The following is a 22,617-nucleotide window of genomic DNA, read 5'->3' on the forward strand; positions in this document are numbered from 1 at the left end:
AGATTCTCGCGATAGTAATGTAGGTGGTGTAAAAGATGACGATGGTGATGTTGTAGATGATGATGTTGATGATAATAGTGATGGTGATGATAATGATGACCATGGCGATGCTGCTGCTACGGCTGCTGCTGCTGCTGATGATGATGATGATGCTGTGGCTGCTGCTGATGATGATACGCGTTTCATTACTCATAGAATCGTCGGTCTCAATGTAAATACTAAAATATTCGAATTGAAATTAATCTCGTGCCGATATCGGAGGCTCTTCATTTCATCCCGATGAATGTTTTTGTGGTCGGTATGAAACGATTGCCAGTGTTACAGTTTATCCATCAAATATTCATTTTTTGAATTCCTGAATAATACTTGTATTCAAAATAACAACAAAAAAAAAAGTAATTTGGAAAAGATAATTTTCAAAATATAAAGAAAATAAAATAAAGAAAGAATAAATCACGAACATTGCCAAGAAAAAAGTTATTTTTTTTTTTCTTAAACAAAGAGTTTCTAGATTAGTTTGGAGGCGGCCATTGGAAGAAATAGATATTTTTCTTGCCAGCGAGAACGAGGCGGGAGGACAAAGAGAGTCGAAAATAAAACAAAGCAAAACAAAAAAAACCCGGATAGATAAATGATTGAAACAATGGATTGATAAAATACGAAAATATAAACTGATAAAAGATGAATAAATAAAATAGGCCTTAATGTAGCCAGAAAACTTGATGAGCGTATGTTGCAGCGAGAACGGTCGGGGGTGGGTGAGGGGGTCAAAGGTGAGGATTTTTTTTTTTTCAGAAGAGAATCGAAAGAAAAAAAAAGCATAAGTTTGGAATGAATTTTGACACTGATGTCACTATCGTTGCTTGATAAGTTTGCAACCAGGGAGCAATCTATCTACAAATTGCCCCCTTCCGCTCGCTCTAGCACTTCTTAAGATCGGTATCAATATTTATTTACCAAACAATAAAAAATATATAAATATTCCAACTTCGGGTGCTTCTTCCGTTATCAACCACACACATATCAATTCATTAGTGTTGGGACGATGAATCGGAATCGAGAATTGGAAAAAATCGAAACGTTAAACGTATCGGAATCGGTATCGGAATTGGAAAAAAGTTACGCTTGTTTCCGATACCAACAAAAAACGATTATTTTCATTTTTATTTCATTTTGTTTAACGCAAAATCTAAATGTAGATTCCATCAACAAATTTTCTTTCCTAGAACTGCACGCCTGTGAAACTCTCTTCCGTTTGCCTGCTTTCCAGCTGCCTACAATCTGATTGTCTTCAAGTCCAACATAAACAAGTTCTTGATGAACCGTCCTCCTAAGGAATCCAATTTACAAAATTTCCACTACTTATGTTTACTACGCTATGACTAATGTATAACCATTAACCCTTATCCTCGAGTGGCCTCCGGGCCTTGATAAGTGGTGATTCCTGTGTAAAAAAATACGTTCTGTTGCTTATAGTAATGATTAGGGCTAGGGTAACAACATATTCTTTTCATTGTTTTGACTCTCGAGTGTGTATCCGTTGATATCTTATATGCTTATATATAGAGTGATGTGGTTCTCGGTTGATTAACTGTGTCTAACTGTGTCGGATATATACTCGAGAGTCAAAACAATGAAAAGAATATGCTGTTGTCATAGCCCTATGAAAGAATAAATACTTATTGGTTTTCAACTACCAGTAAAACTAAAATCGATAGATCATCCCTCACAAATGTATTTTTACATTTGAGAAAATATCGGCACTTTTAACGTGTATTTTTACGTTAATCGTGAAAAAAAAAACAAATGACAACACTATAGTTAAATATGTAGATGTTTATAAAGAATCAGAATCGAAATTGGTACTTGTATCGGAATCAGGAATTTAGTACAGAATACAGAATTTAGTACAGAATCGGGAATAATATTGGAATCGTCTCATCATTACTATCTATATAAAGTTAAATATGCGTGTATGTTTATGCATTGTGTTTTTTTACACACAATTAACACATTTTTATATCTATGGAGATCTGAGAAAAAAAAAACAAATCTTTAAAACTCCATTGAATAAGGAAATAATTCACTTCATTTTATATTATATATTTTGGACAATAAATTTTGTAAGTCATGATTTGCATAAGTTTAACCCCCCTCCCTCGTAAATTGATGCTCTCTCTCAAATTATGAGTATTTTAGTAAGATAGGACATATCTATAACTTTTAATATTAATATTTATATTTTCTTTTTAAAAAATTTAACATTTAAATACTGAATATATATATATATATATATATATATATATATATATATATATATATATATATATATATATATAATAAATTCCACAGCCAAACAACGTCGCAGCCCACAAGAGTCATGACAGTCAAAGAACCGGAAGTCCAAGACTCGAGTTTCGCCCTCATTTGGGCTCATCAGTTAGACACATCCGAACTCAGGATTCGAAACCCGAGCCTCTTGCATGCAAGGCAAGCACTCTTGATGAGCCCAAATGAGGGCGAAACTCGAGTCTTGGACTTCTGGTTCTTTGACTGTCATGACTCTTGTGGGCTGCGACGTTGTTTGGCTGTGGAATTTATTATATACAATCTCTCACATTCTGAAAATCATATATATATATATATATATATATATATATATATATAATAACGTTAAATAAATAAATACGAGAAATAGCAAACAATTGTGTTCACAAAATAAAACTTACTATAGGATAGCGATACAAGATAGCTTTAAAACTAACAAAAACAATAGAAAACAAACAAATAAATAAATTAAATAAACATGAATATACATAAGCGACCACACACACATGTCTCGTGTCGCGGGGTTCGAATCGTTCGACTGGTAGTAATTGTGACACCCTGCACTGAAGAATCCCGAAAGGATGAAACACTAGTGTCTGTAGGTATTTAATTATTATAGTAAAAAAATAATTATGACAGCCCCTTTAAGAAATACGTTTCTTATCGTTGAGCACTTTCTGTTGAATAAAAGTCGGTCAATTTAGCTCTTATGCGTAGATCGTCGTATAACGATTTGATCACTGTCTGTCTGACGTAATGAACATTTAAATTAAAATGTTTAAAATTCAACGCTATTTCACACGATTAATGGTAGCCGAATGAATACGGCCTCCGCTAATCGAGCCAGAGATGTCTCGTGTCGCGGGGTTCGAATCGTTCGACTGGTAGTAATTGTGACACCTTGCACTGAAGAATCCCGAAAGGATGAAACACTAGTGTCTGTAGGTATTTAATTATTATAGTAAAAAAATAATTATATATATATATATATATGTATGTGTGTGCATGTATGTGTGTACACATATGTATATTTATATAAAAAAGAGCAGAAATGAGGAAAATCGTCTGCCTTAAACCACTAACCTAGTTCTAAAACAGATCCTTTGTTCGATAAAATGCATGCCCATTGGCTGATAGGAAGGGGCGCGGTGGATACTAGAAAGCTGATTGGCTTACTAAAATCCTCAACATATATAAAAACGAGAAACAACCACAGAATTCGCGCATAAGCCTGACGAATCCTATAGTGAATGAAACGCCGAATATTCAGTGTAGCTTAATCGCCATATATATTTTATAAATTACTAAATATATATATATATATATATATATATATATATATATATATATATATATATATATATATATATATATATATATATACATCAGTCTCCTGTGCATAAAAGAATAAATTGTTGGAGTCTGTGATAAACAGAGAAGTGGTCAACCAATTCAGCAGACCCTGCTCATTGAGATGCAATATGGTTTCAGTTTGGCGAGATCTACAGATGATGTAATATCACACAAGGTTAATGATTCTCTTGATAGGGGCTACGTTTTTAGAACTATAGCTCTTGACATATAAAAGACTTTTAATAGAGTCTGACATAAAAGTCCACTTCATAAGATTGCCAACTATGGAACTACAAATTTCCTCTCAATTATTAAATCCTTTCTCTCTCATGGATTTATAAGAGTAGTTGTTGATTGGCAGAAAGCAGAAACTCATAGTATTTAGGCGGGCATCCCTCAAGGTTCCATCCTTGGCCTGACGTTCTTCGCCATCTTCATCAATGATCTCCCAAATCACGTTCTTAGATCATTCGTAGACATTCATGCAGACGACATTACCATTTATGACAAAACTACAAAGACCAGCAATCTTTCTGTTTCTTTTTTCTGATCTTGAGAACGTGGTGCAGCGGGGAAAAAGGTGTTTGGTTAATTTTAATGCATCGAAAACCAAACTTCTCTCCTTTAATCATAATCGCCCCCCCACATCCCACCATCATATTCCAATTGAAATGAACGGCAATCGTCTTGGGAAAGCTCTATATCTTTACAACACATATATCAAATCTGTTGCCAAGATCACTGAAAGAATGGTTGGAAGTCTTTATCGCTCCAGCAGGTATCTCACTGTCGATGCAATTCTCTATTGACATACACTATCAACAGATACGCCCTAAAATGGAGTACCGTTAACATACCTGAGCAGGAGCTGCTCAGCACGCTATATCCAACCTTGTCAGAGTTCAAAACCAGCTTCGAAACCTAGTAGGTGATACCCTTTTCCCCTTCCTTGTAACCTCTTTCCCACGGAAGAGACGTTGCGAGCCTGTCTCTCCTCTATCATTATTTTTATGGCAAGTGCTCAACTGAACGCCAAGCTATGGTTCCTCCTTGCCAAAATTTCACAAAAAGCACTCGACTAGCTACAACCACCATAAATGATTTCCCCACTCCCTATCTGAGCCTACATCTAAACGAAAATTCCATGAACATGCTCGCCTTTGCAACACTGTTCCGTTGTCCTGCTTCCCGATTGAATACAACATGGTAGTCTTAAAATTCAATGAAAACAAGTTTTTGCTGATCCGTCCCCCATAAACAATCAAATTCTACCCAGTTTACACTATTAACGATTACTACACTACCACTTTACATTCATTAACCCTTATCCTCGAGTGGCTTTCTGGCCTTGATAAGTGGTGACTCCCAACTAAAAACAACAACAACAAAAAACTTTTCATTTTTTTTATCATGTTAATATTTAGATAGCCATTCTTTACATGGACAAGATGGGATATTTTGTAACTATTTTGTACTTTAACCTAATAATTTAATAAAAGACGATATCGTAAAACTTGATTTTACCTTAAACGTAATATTTAGAACAGAAAACTAAAAACGTGATCACGTGTTTCGGCGTTTTTCTAACGCTTTAGATTTTCTTCTTTTTTTTTTCTCCTCATGGTCTGCACGGTAATTTCACACTCCCCCGTACGCAAAAGAAAGTTCTTTATTTTTTCCATTTCTTTTTATTTGCAGGCATAATTTCGTGACTTAACGAACCCTGTATAAATAAGTCAATCTAGAAGGAGTTCCTATTCATTAAATTACACCAGAACCACTGGTTCCACAAGTGACTTTAATATCCCAATGCTTGCATGTTTTTTTTTATTACTTTCCATTCTGGTTCTTCTTGAGCACTCCTTCGATCTTTGGTTGGATACGGTTGAGAAGCATGGCATTGTAGATTTTTGCTGCAATTGGAGTGAGTGTTATTCCTCTGTAGTTGCTTGGTATGCTTAAGTCACCCTTCTTAGGGAAGGGAAGTATGCATCCTTTCCTCCATATATTAATAATTTTGTTTATATACAGAATTGCATGAATTATTAAGGATGTCATTGAAGCCACATGTCTCCAATACTTCAGGAAGTATGTTATCTAAGCCTGCAGCTTTACGATTTTTGGTCTTCTTTAGTACAGTTAGAAGTTTCTCCATTGTAAAATCACCCTTCTCAATATCGAGTTCCTGTACAACAATCGGCTGAATTGATTTGTCTGTCACTTCTGGCTTGTTTCCAAGTAGCTTTTCAAAATGTGTTTTCCATTTCGAACATGCATTTTCCGGAGTGTTTGCATTTAACTTAGTTATGGCAGGTCGTTTGAGCCTAGATATCTCATTTACTACTTTCCAAGTCAGATATAATTGTCTGTTATCCGCTACATTCTGGATTCGATCTATTTGTTCTTGAACATACTTCTGTTCTGATAGGTTCATCATACAAAGCTTTTGAAGGGCCTACTTCCTTAGTTTTGTATTCTGTCGAGTGGGGTATTTATGTTGCATTTTGATTATGTTTTTTTAACTCTTCTCGTTTTGATATTATTTTGTCATTTTCCCACGGTACTTTCACTTTACCTTGGGCTTCAGAGGTATACACTTCTTTGCTGCTTCTTGGTGCGATTGAACTGATATAAGCAGTTGGTTCTTGTGCTTGTAAAGCATCGAATCTGTTTCGCAGTTCGAAGATGAATCTCTGTTTGATCTGATTGTCGTGTGACAATCTTGACCAGTTGTAGGGCTCCTCTAGATGAGTTTTTTGTTTTGTTCGCTCGTAGACTTAACTTCAACTTAAAGGTTACAATCCTATGATCAGTATACACACCATAGAAACTGCTATAAGCTTCACAGTTATGACAGCTATTGATCCACTTCTTATTCATAAAAAGATAGTACAGTTGTGTCTTGTCTCCATTTGGGGATTGATGGGTCCAGAGCTTACCTGGTCTTTTCTGAAAATGGGTATTCATACATTGTAGGTTATTTTCAAGGAGAAAAGTTAATAGATACTCTCCATTTCGGTTTGTTCCATCATGGAAAGAGAAGTTAAGCTTGTTGTCTCCTGCTCTATGTGCGCATCTATGTCACCCCCGATAGCCAATAAATTATGTTTGGGGACTGAGAGCACTATTGCTGAGAGTTCATCGTAGAAATTCAGAATCTCTTGCTTGTCACTGACGTTGGTAGAACTATAGCAACAAATAACAGTAGTAGCAGGATTGCCACTGAAGGTAGAAAGAATTATCCTGTGTGTTAACTTCGCAGCACTGTTAAATGATTTCAATGCTCGAGGGCTAAGCAGAATTATTAATTCCCCAATGGTACTATTTGTCAAAGTTTTCAATGCTAACGCTGATACTAGTGTTCAGCTGCTACCAATTTCATGACACTTTATGTCCATATCGATATCGTGTTCTTTGGATAAAGCAACAAGTTTTCATATTTGAGATGTGGGTTGAAGCATCCGTATATTAAAGGTGGATATTTTGATCGTATGTCTACATTTTGCTAGCCTAGAATTTGGTGCTATAGTAAAGTTGTCGATAGCTGTGGCCAGTGCCGGCACACCAAGTCGCGACCCTTGGTTACGCGTGTGGCGGTCGATGTGGTATCGAATTCTGGTTTGATTTAGAGTCATATATATCACCTGTGTGAGCTACGTCTACAGGCGAATCGCAGTAGTTTCTCAATTAGACTAGTTGAACCTGACCGTTGATCTCTGAATGATTTTCCGCTCAGCGTCTTTTGTGCCCTGCCGTTGACTGGTTCTTTAGTTCTTCCGCCAAGGCGCATAACTCATGCTGCTCCCCATGACGTTACCAGGACCCATTAGCCAGTTCAGGTTCTACATCGGGCTTCCTATCATGAGTGGTCCTACATGATTACCGTAGACTATATCCTCGTTCTGCTACGATTTAGGTCTGAAGTGAGTGTTTCTTTCATCTGTTGAGGCAATCCTATACTGTTGTAATTTCCGCACGAGCTATGGTGTAAGGTTGGCATTTGCGGAGATTCAAATACTTTTTTCAATTGGATCGCAATGTTTTTAAAGTAATGAAAAATAATCTTTTACTCACATAAGATGAATTGACAAAAGACGCAATCGACGTCCAACTAAATTTGAATTTTTTTTTATTTAGAAAAGAATCGCTATACTAGTAGTCAAATACTTACTGTTAGGAGACTAATTGAAGGAGTCAAAGCCAAAAACATTGAGGCAGTCATAATCTTTGTAGATTTCTCCCCAAAAAACGACTCTGTACATAAAGGAAAAATGGGCAGGATATTAAAAGCATATGGCATTCCAAATGAAGTCATTAATGCTATTATGATGCTATATGAGCACAATCGAGCAATGGTCAGGTCGCCAGATGGGAGCCACTGAATTTTTCGAAATCCGCACCGAGGTTCTACAAGGAGATATTCTTGCCCCTTTTCTTTTCATTGTCTGTCTTGACTTTGTACTTCGCACCTCTGTTGATATACACAACACGCTAGGCTTCACCCTAAATGAATCCAGAAACAGGCGTCATCAGTCAGCGCACATAACTGATGCAGATTACACAGACAATATTGCTTTGTTCGCGAACAACACTGCTGATGCGCAAACACTGTTACGTAAGCTAGAAAAGTCTACAAATGACATTGGTCTCCGCATAAATGCGGATAAGACAGTTTATGATTTTGAATGTGAAAGGAGAGATCAGGGCTCTGGTTGGATCAACACTGAAAGAAGTCGCTGAGTTTACATATCTGGGCAGCAACATAGTTTCCACAAAGAGAGATATCGAAATTCGCATCTCAAAAGCATGGGCCACATTGGATGGGCTGCGTTCAGTATGGATTTCGGGGCTAACTAACAAACTGAAAAGGCAGTTCTTCAGGGCAGTGGTAGAGTGTCCTTGTTTACGTTGCTACAACCTGGACACTCACCAAAAGATTGGAAAGAAAACTAGACGGCACATACACCCGTATGCTAAGAACATTATTAAATATATCTTGGCAAAATCATCCTACGAAGCAGCAACTTTACGGCAACCTACCTGCCATATCTAATACCATCAGGGAAAGACGCCTACGATTTGCCGGTCACTGTCTGAAGCGCAAGCATGAATTGGTGAGTGATGTATTGCTATGAACTCTACGACACGAATGCGAAAGCAAAGGATGACCTAGATCCACGTATATCCAGCAAAAAGCATACGACACCCACTGTGAACCTGAAGATCTGAGGCAGCTGACGGAAGACAGAAAACTCTGGAGAGGATGAGTCACATTGATCTGGGCAAGGAGCCCGTCCTTATGATGATTACTTTCCTGTACAGGGGTTTGCGGGTCATGCACAATTTTCCTATTTTGGGAGAGCCTTAATGCACATATTTTTTGTACAGCATTAATTGACCTGCCCTTTTCACATTTATTTTCTAAGAGATTTTTTTCCCTTCCTTACACGGACTAACAACACAACTGTAAGTCAGTCTAGGATTTCTTATTCAATATATTACAATAGATCCACGGGCTTCACGATTGGTTTTAATCTGAGCTCTAATTTCAGCTAGACGAATGTTTTTGTGAAAATTTGGCGAGGGGGGGTGCCTATCAATAATTTATCCCACTCTTTATCTGTGCCTAAAACTAAACGTAGATTCCATGAACAAAGCTTCTTTCTTAGAACTGTATGCATGTAGACATCTCTTTTGTTTTCTGGCTTTCTAGCTGACTACAATATGGTCGTCTTCAAGTCCAAGGTAAACAAGTTCTTGTTTAGCCGCCTTTTAAGTAATCCAATTTACCAAATTTCCACTACTAACGATGACTACGATATTGTCCCATGGAATACTGTACACTCATTAACCCTTATCCTCGAGTGGCATATGGGCCTTGATAAGTGGTGATTCCTTTGTAAAACATATCCCGATGCTTACATTTTTTAAATTTTCCTGTATTGGGGTTGCGGGCCACGCACAATTTTCTTACTTTAGAGGAGCCCTAATGCACATGTTTTTTTTTTGTACAGCGTTAACTGACCTGCCGTTTTCACATTTATTTTCTTAGAGATGTTTCTTTCCTTACACGAGTTAACAACGCAAATCTATGAGTTTCCATTTAGGTAGTTACCTACAACTTCATTAAACTAAAATGAATTTATCGCAGTCTATAAGGATTTCTCCTTCATTGCAAAAGCACCAGAACCAATGGCTTCAGTCTGGCTAGAAATATGTCTTCGTAAACATCCTGGAACTCATTAATTTCCTTTATTGGAACAGGGCATGCATATTTACAAACTTTTTAAAAGAAATTTAACTAACGTTCATTATTACATTTCTGATTGTTGTTTCACGATTGCTTAAAATATTTCTTTGTAAACCTTTCTTTTTCCCCTATTATAGAGGAATTGAAAACGGTTATTATTATTATTATTATGTCAGACACGGTATTGGCATTAAATAACCGTTTGTTTCTGCATGACGAAACAGATCTGTAAAAAATGTACCGAAATTTTTAACATCTTGAGAAAGTGTTTTACATGAAAAATAAATGTTTGAATCTTGGAATGTAACTATACTGTTATTCTTTTATATATGCTCTGTCAAAGCTAACATACGTTGAACTTCTAAGCAAAAAGGATTGGTATTGTGTATACCAAACAGTGAAAAATAATTAAAAAAACATATTTTACAAAAAAAAAAAAAAAAACAGCAACAAAAAAACCCCAAAACAAACAAACATATAAATGTATACAAGGGGCTTTCAATAAGATTGTACACTTTTTTTTGTAAAGGCATCTAAATTGTCGTTAATTCTTGACAATTTAAATGTTGTTGCTATACATCTTATAAAATAACTGACCCACTTTTATGATTTCCGGTTCAAATAAACAGCTACAGCAAGAATTGGAATACACCCTACTAAAGTCTGATTATCACAGCTGATGAATTTCTGGACGTGAGGACACTTAAGAAGAAAGATATGAAATAAAATTCTGAGAAAACCCCCCACTATATATGGAATGCTTCGGGCTGCTTTTGGACCATCTTGCATTAATCGACCATCAGTTTCTGGGTGGCGTAAGACATTCAAGGAGGGCAGGGAGTATGGGAGAGGGGTGGGAGAATTAAGGAAGTCAGAACACCAGAGTTGATTGGACAAATAAAGAATTTCATGAATAAGGACCGACGTGTGTCTACAGAGACATTAAGCGCATAGTTTGATGTCAGTGTGGGAATAATGCACATAATTATTTGTGATGAACTGAAGATGCGGATGATTTGCGCGAATGCACCAGTTCACAACTCCGTCATTGTCACAGACTATTTGATAAAGATGGACATCAAGACAGATCCTCGCCCTCCCTATAGTCCATATGTTGCTCCCTGTTATTTCCCTTATTTCCCAAGCTCAAGGAAAATCGTTGAGGCTGTCGTTATGAGACAACTGAGGAGATGAAAGAGGCTGTAACGACGGTCATTGATGCGCTTACCCAAGAGGACTTCATGGGGCCTTTTAGAAGTTGTTGGAACAGTACAACAAGCGGATTACAGTCGGAGGAGATTACTTGAACGGGACTAGAGTTTCATGTGCGTACTATCAATAAAAGTGTCCAAACGAAAAAAAAAAGTCTTGAAACTTATTGAAGGCACCTCGTATATTTATGTGTGTGTATGTGTATATATGTACATACATATGTCTTATATGTATATTTCTTTGTAATATATATATATATATATATATATATATATATATATATATATATATATATCGGTGATAACTGTTATGCCTTAGAGAATGAGAGACGGCTAGATATCTAGAATTAAGTGAATGTGCAAGATTAATTGAATCTTTTCTTAAGAGAGTTGGACTAACAGATAAGGAATTCTTCTACGAAAGAAAAAGAAAATGCAGGCAAAGAATTTAAATAGAGGAGAACAAAAATGAAACATATATGATTTTGGCGGACAATTTAAGAGGAGAATAACAAAGCAACACACGAAGTACTGGAGCTGGGAAAAGGTGGAGGAATCGCGGTAAAGCTATTGTAGTTTTTGCTTGAAATTAAATGCTTGATCAAGATACAGAGAGATTGATTGATTGAGAGAGGAGAGAAGAGGAAAGGGAGAGGAAACGAGGAGAGCATTTGCTGGGGGTGGGTGGGGGGGAGTGTTTTGAAGATGCAAGGAATCAGAAAGGATCAAAATCAGGTGTAACAACGGCAGAGAGAAAAATTGAAAGAGAAATGCAAACAAAATGGCTGAAATAAACACAAAATGGCGAATTGTGTTGTCAGTTTTTTTTTTTTTATCGGGCAAATCATATAAATTTGAAACAAACAGTCCCATTAGAAGAAATACAATCCTTTCTTTTAATTCATTTCTCTCTTTCCTCCTATCTATCTATCTATCTATCTATCTATCTATTTATCTATCTATTTATCTATCTATCTATCTTTCTATCTATCTATCTATCTATCTATGTCTTTCTCTTTTTTTTCTTTACTTTGTCTCCCATTCTTAAACTATTTCTTTGGTGTTTCATTACACGCTTAATCATTTTTACATCTTTTTCCTTTTCGTTCTTTATTCTCCTTTCTAACTTTTTTCTCTTCTTTAAAGTAATACACGTAATTCTTACTTTCGTTCTTTTTATCTTTCTTTTCTTTTGTTTCTTTTTTTTTTTAGCAATGGATTGTTCCGTCGTTTTTTTTCCATATTTTTCTTCTTTCTTTTCTCTATCTCTGTTTTCTCTTTTTCTTATTTATTATTTTTTATTTTATGTAAAAAAGAAAAAGAAAAAAAAAGATTCCTCGGTCTGATTTATTCATTCTCATTCCTTTCTCCTCATTCTCTTTTATTTTTTCTTTCTTTTTTTCTTTCCTTTGCCATTTCTTCTTTCCCTCCTTTATTTATATCTATCTATCTATCTATCTATCTATCTATCTATCTATCTATCTATCTATCTATCTATCTATCTATACGCCTAGCTCCATAATCCCTCCTTTTTTTCGTTCGCCAGTCTTCCTAATTTTCTTTCTTCTTCCGTATTACGCCTGTTATCGCCCCCACTTCTCTCTTCCTCAATCCCCCATTATTAAGCGAATCTTTACTTTCTCACCTCCGTATTCTTGTCTCTCCTTTCCCTTTCTTCCGATCGCCACCTTTATCTTTGTGACTGCTCATAAAGAATCTATAACCCATCAAAGAACTTACACTCTTTAACGGGAGTCAGAGGCGTTAGGGAGAATCTAAAAACACAACAAAAAACAAAAAAACAAAAACAAAACAAAAACAAAACACCCCTCCCACACACACACAAAAACAAACAAACAAATAAAACAAACAAACAAACAACCAACAAAAAATCAGCAGCAGCAACAGCAGTCGCAAAGGCGGTGGCGAAACCTAAGAAACGTCCTCGGCGTTTTCTCTGATAATTTCATCTTTTCAATACAACAACCGGTGGCGATGAAAAGACGAAGCAATTAAATCCGTCGATTTCCTGCTCTCGCCACCCACCCCTCTATCGCCCGCCCACTTTCGCTCTATCGCACGCTCTCTCCACCAACTCACTTTATCACGCCCCCACCGACATGCATGCTATTGGATCCGCCGTTGTATTTCTCATAAAAGATAATCGCACGGCAAAATCTCGACCAGATCAAAAAAGTAAAAATAACCTTTTCAAGATGTTCGAATTCTTCAAATAAATCAAACGATTAAAATAAGTTTGAATTTTTAGGCTCCCTTCACCCCCCCTCTTCTCTTTAAATATGCATTCGCAAAGGCTTCATATACACCGCCCTCCCTCCGTCTCTATTTAGCCAGCTACATATTTTTTTTTATGAAAGTCGCTTCAGACAAGGCATGAAGCCACTTTATGTAAAAAAATAAAACATTACTTCATGTCCCAAAACTAGCTCATGATAAGTATTAGACAGATTCCGACCAGCAATTTTCCTCACTCGTCAGAAATATCGCTTATTGAATGAGAAGACTAAAGACGAAATAATGGAAGCGAAACTTACACAAGGTCCATTTTCTACACTCCTATATTTACGTGGTGCCTTCAGAAAGTTTCAAGACGAAGTTCCCTTCAAAGTAATCTCCTCCGGCTGTAATGCACTTGTTGTGCCGTTCTACAAACTTATGGAAGTCCCCATAGATGCCCCCCTGTGCAAACATGTCAATGACCTTCGCCACAGTCTCTTTTATCTCCTTAATTGTTTCATAACGACAGCATCTAAGGTTTTCCTTTTAGCTTAGGAAATAACCAAAAGTCACAGGGAGCAAGGTCTGGACTATAGGGAGGGCGAGGATCTATTTTGCTGCCCATCTTGGTCAAATAGTCTGTGACAATGATGGAGATGTGGACTGCTGCATTCGGGCAAATCGTCCGCATCTTCCGTTCCTCGCGAATAACTGCGTGTACAGTTCCCACACTGGCATCAAACTGTGCACTTATTGGCTCTGTGGATACAGGACGGTCCTGTCGAATAAATTCTATATTTGGCCAATCAACTCTGGTGTTCTGATTCCCTTATTCGTTGTACACCTCTTACGGACTCGTTTCATTCCCCGAATCTCTTATGCCACTCAAAAACTGATGCTCGGTTTATGGAAGATGGTCCAAAATCAGTCTGAAACATTTCATACCTTTCTGTGGCATTTTTTCTAAGTTTAAAACAGAATTTTATTGCATATCGTTTTTCTAAAGTGTCCTCACATCCAGATTGCATTTTTGAAATTCACCAGCTGTGATAATCAGACTTCAGTAAGGTGTATTCCAATTCCGACCGTAGCTTTTAATTTGAACCTGTAATCATAAAAATTGATCAGTCAAGAGTTAACTACAATTTTAAATACCTGTACAAAAAGTATGGAAACTTCATGAAGGCGCCTCGTATATCCAGTTTTTCGTGCGTAGTGAATAACTTGCTAGAAACTTTTGCATACATCCTCTCTATAATAAAATCTAATGTGTATTTATTTGTAAAGGTGCGATCATAGGTTATTTATTATTCTTGATATTTATAAACTACCTAGATAAAATTGTTCTCGAGATATATTTGCTGATGACACCACGCCTCATAACAGGCACGAGGAAAAAAAAAAAACCAAAACGAATGTACGTGTATCTAAAGTAATTACTGAAACTTTAAAGGATGTAGCATCTGTGCACCACGACTTGAATACTCTCGGCAGATGGTTAAATCCATCATATCACACGGAAGTTAGCGCGTAAGAACTTGGCCATTTTTTTCTAGTAAAGCGACGAAAAGGTCCTGGATATGACCTTAAACTATATTCGATGGTGAGGCCCCAGCTTGCGGGCTTTGGGGTGTGTGCAGCCACCCTTTAATTACCATTGCTCCCAGGTCCACTCTGACCCGGAGTGGTAGTACCTGTTAGGGTCACAATTATGGGCTAAATAGAAACCGACTTGCAAAAAACAAATATATTCTATTAAAAGAATTTTCTTCAAAATCACCGGATTCAGCATTAAATAACCTGGAAAGGGTTGATATGCCGTAAATCAAAAACAGCCAACCAACCAACAGCGATGAAAACACTTCCGGTGACGAGGAAATTAAAAAAAAAAAAAAAAAAACAGACAGCACTCGCCGCCTGAAATGAATTTGAGAAAAATTCCTCCATTTTAAATAAAAACACCAAGAATTTCTTCACGACATCAGAAATATTAATTTGTATAAGAAAAATTAAATCACTGACGTTATTTTATGGTGAATATTTCTCTTAAGTAATCAAATTTACCACTGTCAACGCTGACTACAACATGTTCCCCTTGACCACTGTTCACTCATTAACACTTCTCTTCGAGTGGTCTCCGGACCTTGATAAGTGGTGATAACTTTGTAAATAAAAACTTGTATCAGAACTTTGTAAATAAAAACTTGTATCAGAACCATTTTTAAAGAGATGAGTGTGATCATCTGTTTACAGTTTTAATGTGCGCTTGTGTTGGGCATGCGCTTTATACGAACATTTTGTTTCGTCTGTGCATACTGATATTTTAATTGCATCTGTGAGTCTCTTCTTTCATTATAGTTGCTTTCGTCCACATTTATCTGTCATTTAAGTTAGTAGTTATTTTTCAATTACAACGTAAAGAAACTTTAAAGATTAAAACTGTAAAAAAATACTTAATCATGGAAGTGAAATAGCCATTAACTGTGGTCACGGAATAAACTTTACTTTGCGATAAAAAAAAAACTGAACGCACTTGGATCAAATTAGACCGGTAATTTTAATAACCAAAGTACACCAGAAAAAATTAAAAAAAGTCAATGAAAACCTAACACACCTCTAAAGTATTAATAACTAGCATTTTAGCCCGGCGTTGCCTGGATGTTTACATGTGTATGTTGAGCAAAAAAAAAAGTGGTAGTAGGAAGGCAGGCTCGAACCCGTATCGCAAAGGAGGAAAAGAACGGGGTAAAAACCCAACGCTGATGCTGGTACGACCACCGCCAAACCGGAATCGACATTTTTTAAATTAAGGCTAGACAATCTAAAGGAGAGGATAACTTTAAAAAATATCGGCGAAAAAAGTGACCCCCCCCCTGTAGAAAAGTGCCTAGTTGAAGGGGAAGATATTAATGTTTTTTGCTAATTTTTCGATATTTGTCGTATAAAAGATCGAACTTTAAAACAATACTGATCTTGGTAAAATTCGTTGCCTCTATTGAAAGTTTAAGACGGACATGCAAACATACATACATACATACATACATTTATATATTGGTAAGTAAAATTTTTCGACCCAAACTGATGGAAAAGCTTGTTCTATCTCGGAATACCCTTTATACAAATTTCAAATATTTAGACCAGAAATTGTCTGAGTAATTTGGAAGAGATTGCAGAGATCAATTTTTTTAAAACTTTGACCCTATTATGACCACGGAAAATTTATTGTTTTGGGCTCAAATCAAGTTATTAAGTTAGATCCATGTCCAAGAAACCTATATCTAAAATTTCAAATGCGTACACCCAAAATTGTCGGAGGAGTTTGGTAGAGTTCTCAAAGGTCAAATCGTTGAACTTTGACCCCTAGATCGCGAAATTTCTGGCCAAAAGCCAATCACATCGATGTTCCCAAATCTCAGTACCCTGTATATCAAATTTCGAGTGTGTAGACTAAAAATTGACAGAGTTATTGCGTAGGGAAATGTACACAGACACACACACAGACACACACACACGTTCACTTATATATATATATATATATATAGATAGATAGATAGATATATATAGATATAAATATGAAATCTTCACATCTTAATGTGCAAGAAGAATATGAATTGCGATAGTTAACAAAAAAATGTGAAAGATAGAAATAAATTATTTCTTTCGGCCATGTTTGTTTGAAATACATCTTTTTATCAACGAAAAAAAATTCTTCACTGGCTGCAGAAATAAGCAAAGGATAATAAAAGAAAAGATTTGATGGCTTGGAAGCTAAAGCGGACACTGGTTTACTATAAAAACATTCATTAAATGTAAATCAATGTAATCAGACAGATATGTCCCCATATATATATATATATATATATATATATATATATATATATATATATATATATATATATATATATATATATATATATATATATATATAATATACACGCACACACACACACACACACACACACACACACACACACACACACACATATATATATATACATATATGCGCGCTCGCGCGTGTGTGGTTTCAAATGATCTGAAATAACAGCAAGGGGAGACTTGATTCCAACTATTTCTCACATGCTATATCTCCCCCCCGCCTTTGGTTTTCATACATAAAGTAAATTTCATAGTGTATAAGGCTTATTTGATACTGAAGATATTCATAATGGTACCCTATTTCCAAAGGAGAGGGAGATATAACATATGAGAAATATTTGGAATCAAGTCTCCCCTAGCTGTTATTTCAGATCATTTGAAACAATAACAACACATTTTAGTCTTCCCTCCATTAATGTCAGAGGTGTTGGGGAAATATCGTCTATTTTGTAATTCATATGGAAAATAAGGAAAACAAATGACTATGATTGAAATATTGGTAAAGGTACACTATCTTTCCATCCATGAAATTCCTTTAAAATTACCATTCTAATCGGTTTTCGAGGGTGCTAAAAACAAAATTAACAGTAAAAATCACAGGAAACGAGTAGTTTCAAAGATATGATGTAATTATTAAGTGAGAGATCACTGTTCTATATTAATTTAATGTAAAATTAACATCCACTTTATAGCCAAGGTAATCATAAAATGGGTGCTCATTTTACGTTAAATCAATATAGAAAAATGATCCCCCCGCTTTTTGAAACAGTAATGTGCGACTTTAACGGCTAATGTCACATGGTCCGCTGCACAATTCAGGTCATTATATTCCCAATGAGCGTTCAGTTGTTAATTTCTGATCAGTAGTTGTCGAGATTTCGAACTTATAAAATTGCTAAAACAAGTGGTATATCTATATATGTATACATGCAAAAATTATTAAATTCGTTGTAGATAGAGCTAAATGAAGATTTATAGAATCAGATATTGCAAATACTAGCACCACCACGTAAAGAAAAGATTTCTATAATTTAGCTCCTATTATAGGAAATATAATAATCAAGGAAGAAAATATAAATACAGATCCGGGATAAAGCAGAATATCATATAATTTTAACGAAGTATACAGGATATCGAAAAAAAAAGTACATATGTATATGATTAACGTGTTAATGTATATATAAATGCAGAGATTAATTCAACCTCTCCACACGCACACGTGTAGATTCTGCCCAGAATGGTAAGAATTTCAGGGTTTTTTTTCATGTTCACTCGCATGTGTATTTATGATCATTTTCTTCTGCATTTTTACCTCGAAAATCCTGATGATGTCCCCTGAAATAGGGACGAAACGTTGATCAACATTGTTTTATAAATTCTCGGTTTTCCTTTTCAAATAATCATAACGTCAACAATCGCTTGTATTTTTTATCTTATTTTTACTCATGGATATATCTATACTCGTCGCCTAATTGAATATTGGAATGCTCATACGAGGACCGTGAAATAAGTCAGGCCCCTGACACAATTCGAGGTATCTGATCTAGCTGAAATGTTGCATGTGCAATGATTTATACCTCTACAGGTTATGTGGCAAATTACAGCTCTGAACTAATTGTGGTTTCTGTTTTAGAGGTGTTTGAACTGAGTCAGGTGTGAAATGAGACTGATTACACAGGATGAAACCTTGGTCCATCACTATGATCCAGAGACCAAAGCCCAGTCAATGCAATGGAAACGCTTAGACTGATCACCTCCAAAGAAGGCAAGGGTGCAGCCCTCCGCTGGCAGTCTTCTGGGACCAGGACGGAGTAGTGAGGACAGATTTCCTGGCAAAGGGTACCACAATTACCGGAGCCTATTATGCTTCACTTCTGAGGAAATTAAGGGAAGCTATCAAAATCAAGAGGCGGGGCAAGATCAGCAAAGATACTCTTCTCCTGCAGGACAACGCTCCGGTCCACAACTCGCATATCGCCACATCAGAAGCATGGGCATGTGGTTATGAAATCCATCCCCATCCTCCCTACTCTTCTGACCTTGCACCCTCTGACTTTCACCTCTTCCCGGCCATGAAGTTGTTTCTGAAAGGAAAGCGTTTCCCAGATGATGCAGCCTTGATTTCTGAAGTCACGTCGTGGTTAGAGGACCAACCTGAGGTGTTCTACAAAAAAGGGTTCCAGAGCTGCATCAAACGATGGAAGAAATGCATAACTCTGGGTGGTTCCTATGTAGAGAAAGACTAATAGCTGTGTCAAGTTTCGTTGCTTTACTCCTATGGGAAGTGGGCCAGGGGCATTACTTATTGCACGTACATCGTATCTTTGATTCTATGGGCCGAGACTACATGGAAATTTGCAGGCTTTTAGAAAATTATAATACCATGTTATGGCAATTGGCTAAAAAGAACCTATATTTTCAAACTAATAAAATATGCCCAAATTAGCATATATATATATATATATATATATATATATATATATATATATATATATATATATATATATATATATATATATATTGTGTCCTAGCAAGCCAGCTTTGGTTTTGCTGCTTTGTGATGAATTTTGCTTCTGATTTTTAGTTTGCTTGGTTGTCTCCCCTGCGGCTTTGTCAGGCCACTAATATATATATATATATATATATATATATATATATATATATATATATATATATATATACTCCTATAAATTTATTTTTTTGTGTATTGATATTCATATAGAAACATCTTTTTCTATTTATTCACAAAAAATACAACTTTGTTATGTATGGGTGGTGGAATTGCATTACTCTGCAAAAGATCTAGCTAATTTGCATAATCTTCTAAACAGCCATTCAAATTAATTCCCTATTAGTTTTTTCGTTTTTTTTTTATGGTATGATCATGTTTAGTTAACTATTACATGTAATTATATTCATGCAGATATTCTACATGATTTATACTTGCGTATATTTGCAAAAAAGTTTATAGTAACTATTTGTGTATGCGTATATGTATTTGTTTAAAAATTTTGCCTAATAAACTTATCTGTCAGTTTTTGGTCTAAAGACATGTAACTTAATATATAGGATACTCGAACCCATGTGAAACTTTATATTTGGGTTTTAGCCAAGGCAAATAAGTGCAAAAGTGTGAAAATTAAAGAAATTAAATTTGCCAGGTGAAAGTCGAACGACGGCATTACGAATATGCATGCGTAACTTAATAGGTATTGGTTTATGCTTAAATTTTTAGCCTTGCACTAAACACGTCTCCATAGCTCGGGCATTAACGTCAAAGGGAAAAGTATATTGTAAGCTAAATGGTTGGGTTTTGATTCTCGTTAGTGGAGCACAAGTCATTAAAAATAAAAACTATTTAAATCATCAATATATATTGAGTTCAATATAATCTATCTATCTATATATAAAAGTGTAAATGTCTGTGTGTCTGTGAACATTTCCCTATCAAATTACTATAAACTCGGGATTTGAGATAAGGTGTATTAAGATTTGGGAAAATCTTTTTAATCAGTTTTCGGTCAGAAACTTAGCTGGCAGAGGGTCAAAGCTCAACGATTTGACATTTGACATTTGAAAACCTTACCAAACTCCTCCGCCAATGTTGGGTCTAAACATTTAAAATTTTAGATGTATGTTCCTTGTACATAGATCAAACTTTTTAACTTTATTTGCGCCCAAAACAATAAATGCGAAGGGATTCAAAATTGGGGTCAAAGTTTTACAAAGATTGACCTCACAGCCAATTTTGGTCTAAACATTTTATATTTTACATAAAGTGTATTCAGACATAGGGCAAGCTTTTGAATCGGTTTTTGGCCGAGAATTTGGTTAACAAGGGGGTCAAAGTTAAAAATATTTGACCTTTGCGGTCTCTAGCAAATTATTCAGCAAAGTTTGGGTCTAAACATTTTAAATTTTACATAAAGGGTACTCAGACATGCAGCAAGCTTTTTAATTAGTTTTTGGGCGAAGATTTGGCTGCCAAGTGGTCAAAGTTTAAAGAGTTGACCATTGCAGACTCTACCAAACTCCTCCACCAATTTTGTGTCCAAATACTTGAAATTTTAGATATAGATTATCTATATATGAGTCAAACTTATATATATATATATATATATATATATATATATATATATATATATATATGCATATAAAGTTATGAACAGTACTAGCGAAGCTGGGCTGAACTGCGAATATATATATATATATATATATATATATATATATATATATATTTAGTAATGTGATTGATAATTTAAAATTTAAAAATCAAATTATAATTAAATTAAAAATCCGTTTCATAAGAAGGAACAACAACAAAATCAATTATTTGTACGATCGTTTCGGAAAACAGTGTTTTTATTGTGGTAGACATCAAGTTACGGACAATAATTATTACATATAGTTTTTTAATAAACAAGGTTTCTTCATCAGCAAATTGTGAAGGGTTTTATTAAATTTAAATTTAAAAGACACAATAAATAAACCTAGCATTAAAAGTAAGGCAGATGTATCTGGAAAAATTAAAATAAAGGTCTGGATTTAAAATTGATAAGAAAATTAATATTGGTGTGAGATAGAAAAGAAATAGAGTAAAATATAAATTTGCTTTAAGTACAATATTATACATACACACATATACAAATATATACATACATATATATGAAAAATAGACACATATATACATATACATAGATATACAGATATATACATAAAATATAAAAATACAGGTACAAATATTTACCTTTTAATTTTTCGCCTTTTGAAATCAGGAACTATGGTTAAAGTACTCATATAGATGTTTGCTATAGCTTTTCACCTTATAAAATGATAAATTTTTCAAAAAGGACGCCCGTGCAATAATTTATTTCCGTTAGCATACTTTTGATTTAAAGACACCACGGTTTATAATTCGAAAGAAATTGTAAGTTAATGTTATTTGTATAATTACATAATGTAAGGGGGATAATTAGTCATATTTTCTTGAATTAAAGGGTGCAAGGGGGATAATTAGTCTAACTTAATTTATTACAGAAAAAAAAATTGTAATCTATTTTTACTAATAAGTAATTTTTAATGATTTAAGGTGGTTTATATTTATTAAATTTAAACCAACGTTTATGACTGCATTTGAAAATTAGTTACTGTCTTGAATTTAATAGGGTGGTTGCATTTTTTATATCTTCATATTTCAAAATTATTTTGAACATAGTGCACAGAATTTATCTCATGGTTTATATGGTTTGCAAGCTTCAATTACTCGCCATTTCAAGTTGAAAGAAATATTGCTATTTTTGAGTTGCCAAATATAGTTGGATAGAGTAGTTTGGTTTGACAGAGAGTTATTTTTAAAAGAAT

The sequence above is a fragment of the Euprymna scolopes genome, chromosome 1, assembly GCF_053919585.1.
Source record: "Euprymna scolopes isolate OS-2025 chromosome 1, ASM5391958v1, whole genome shotgun sequence".
NCBI classification, from domain to species: domain Eukaryota; kingdom Metazoa; phylum Mollusca; class Cephalopoda; order Sepiida; family Sepiolidae; genus Euprymna; species Euprymna scolopes.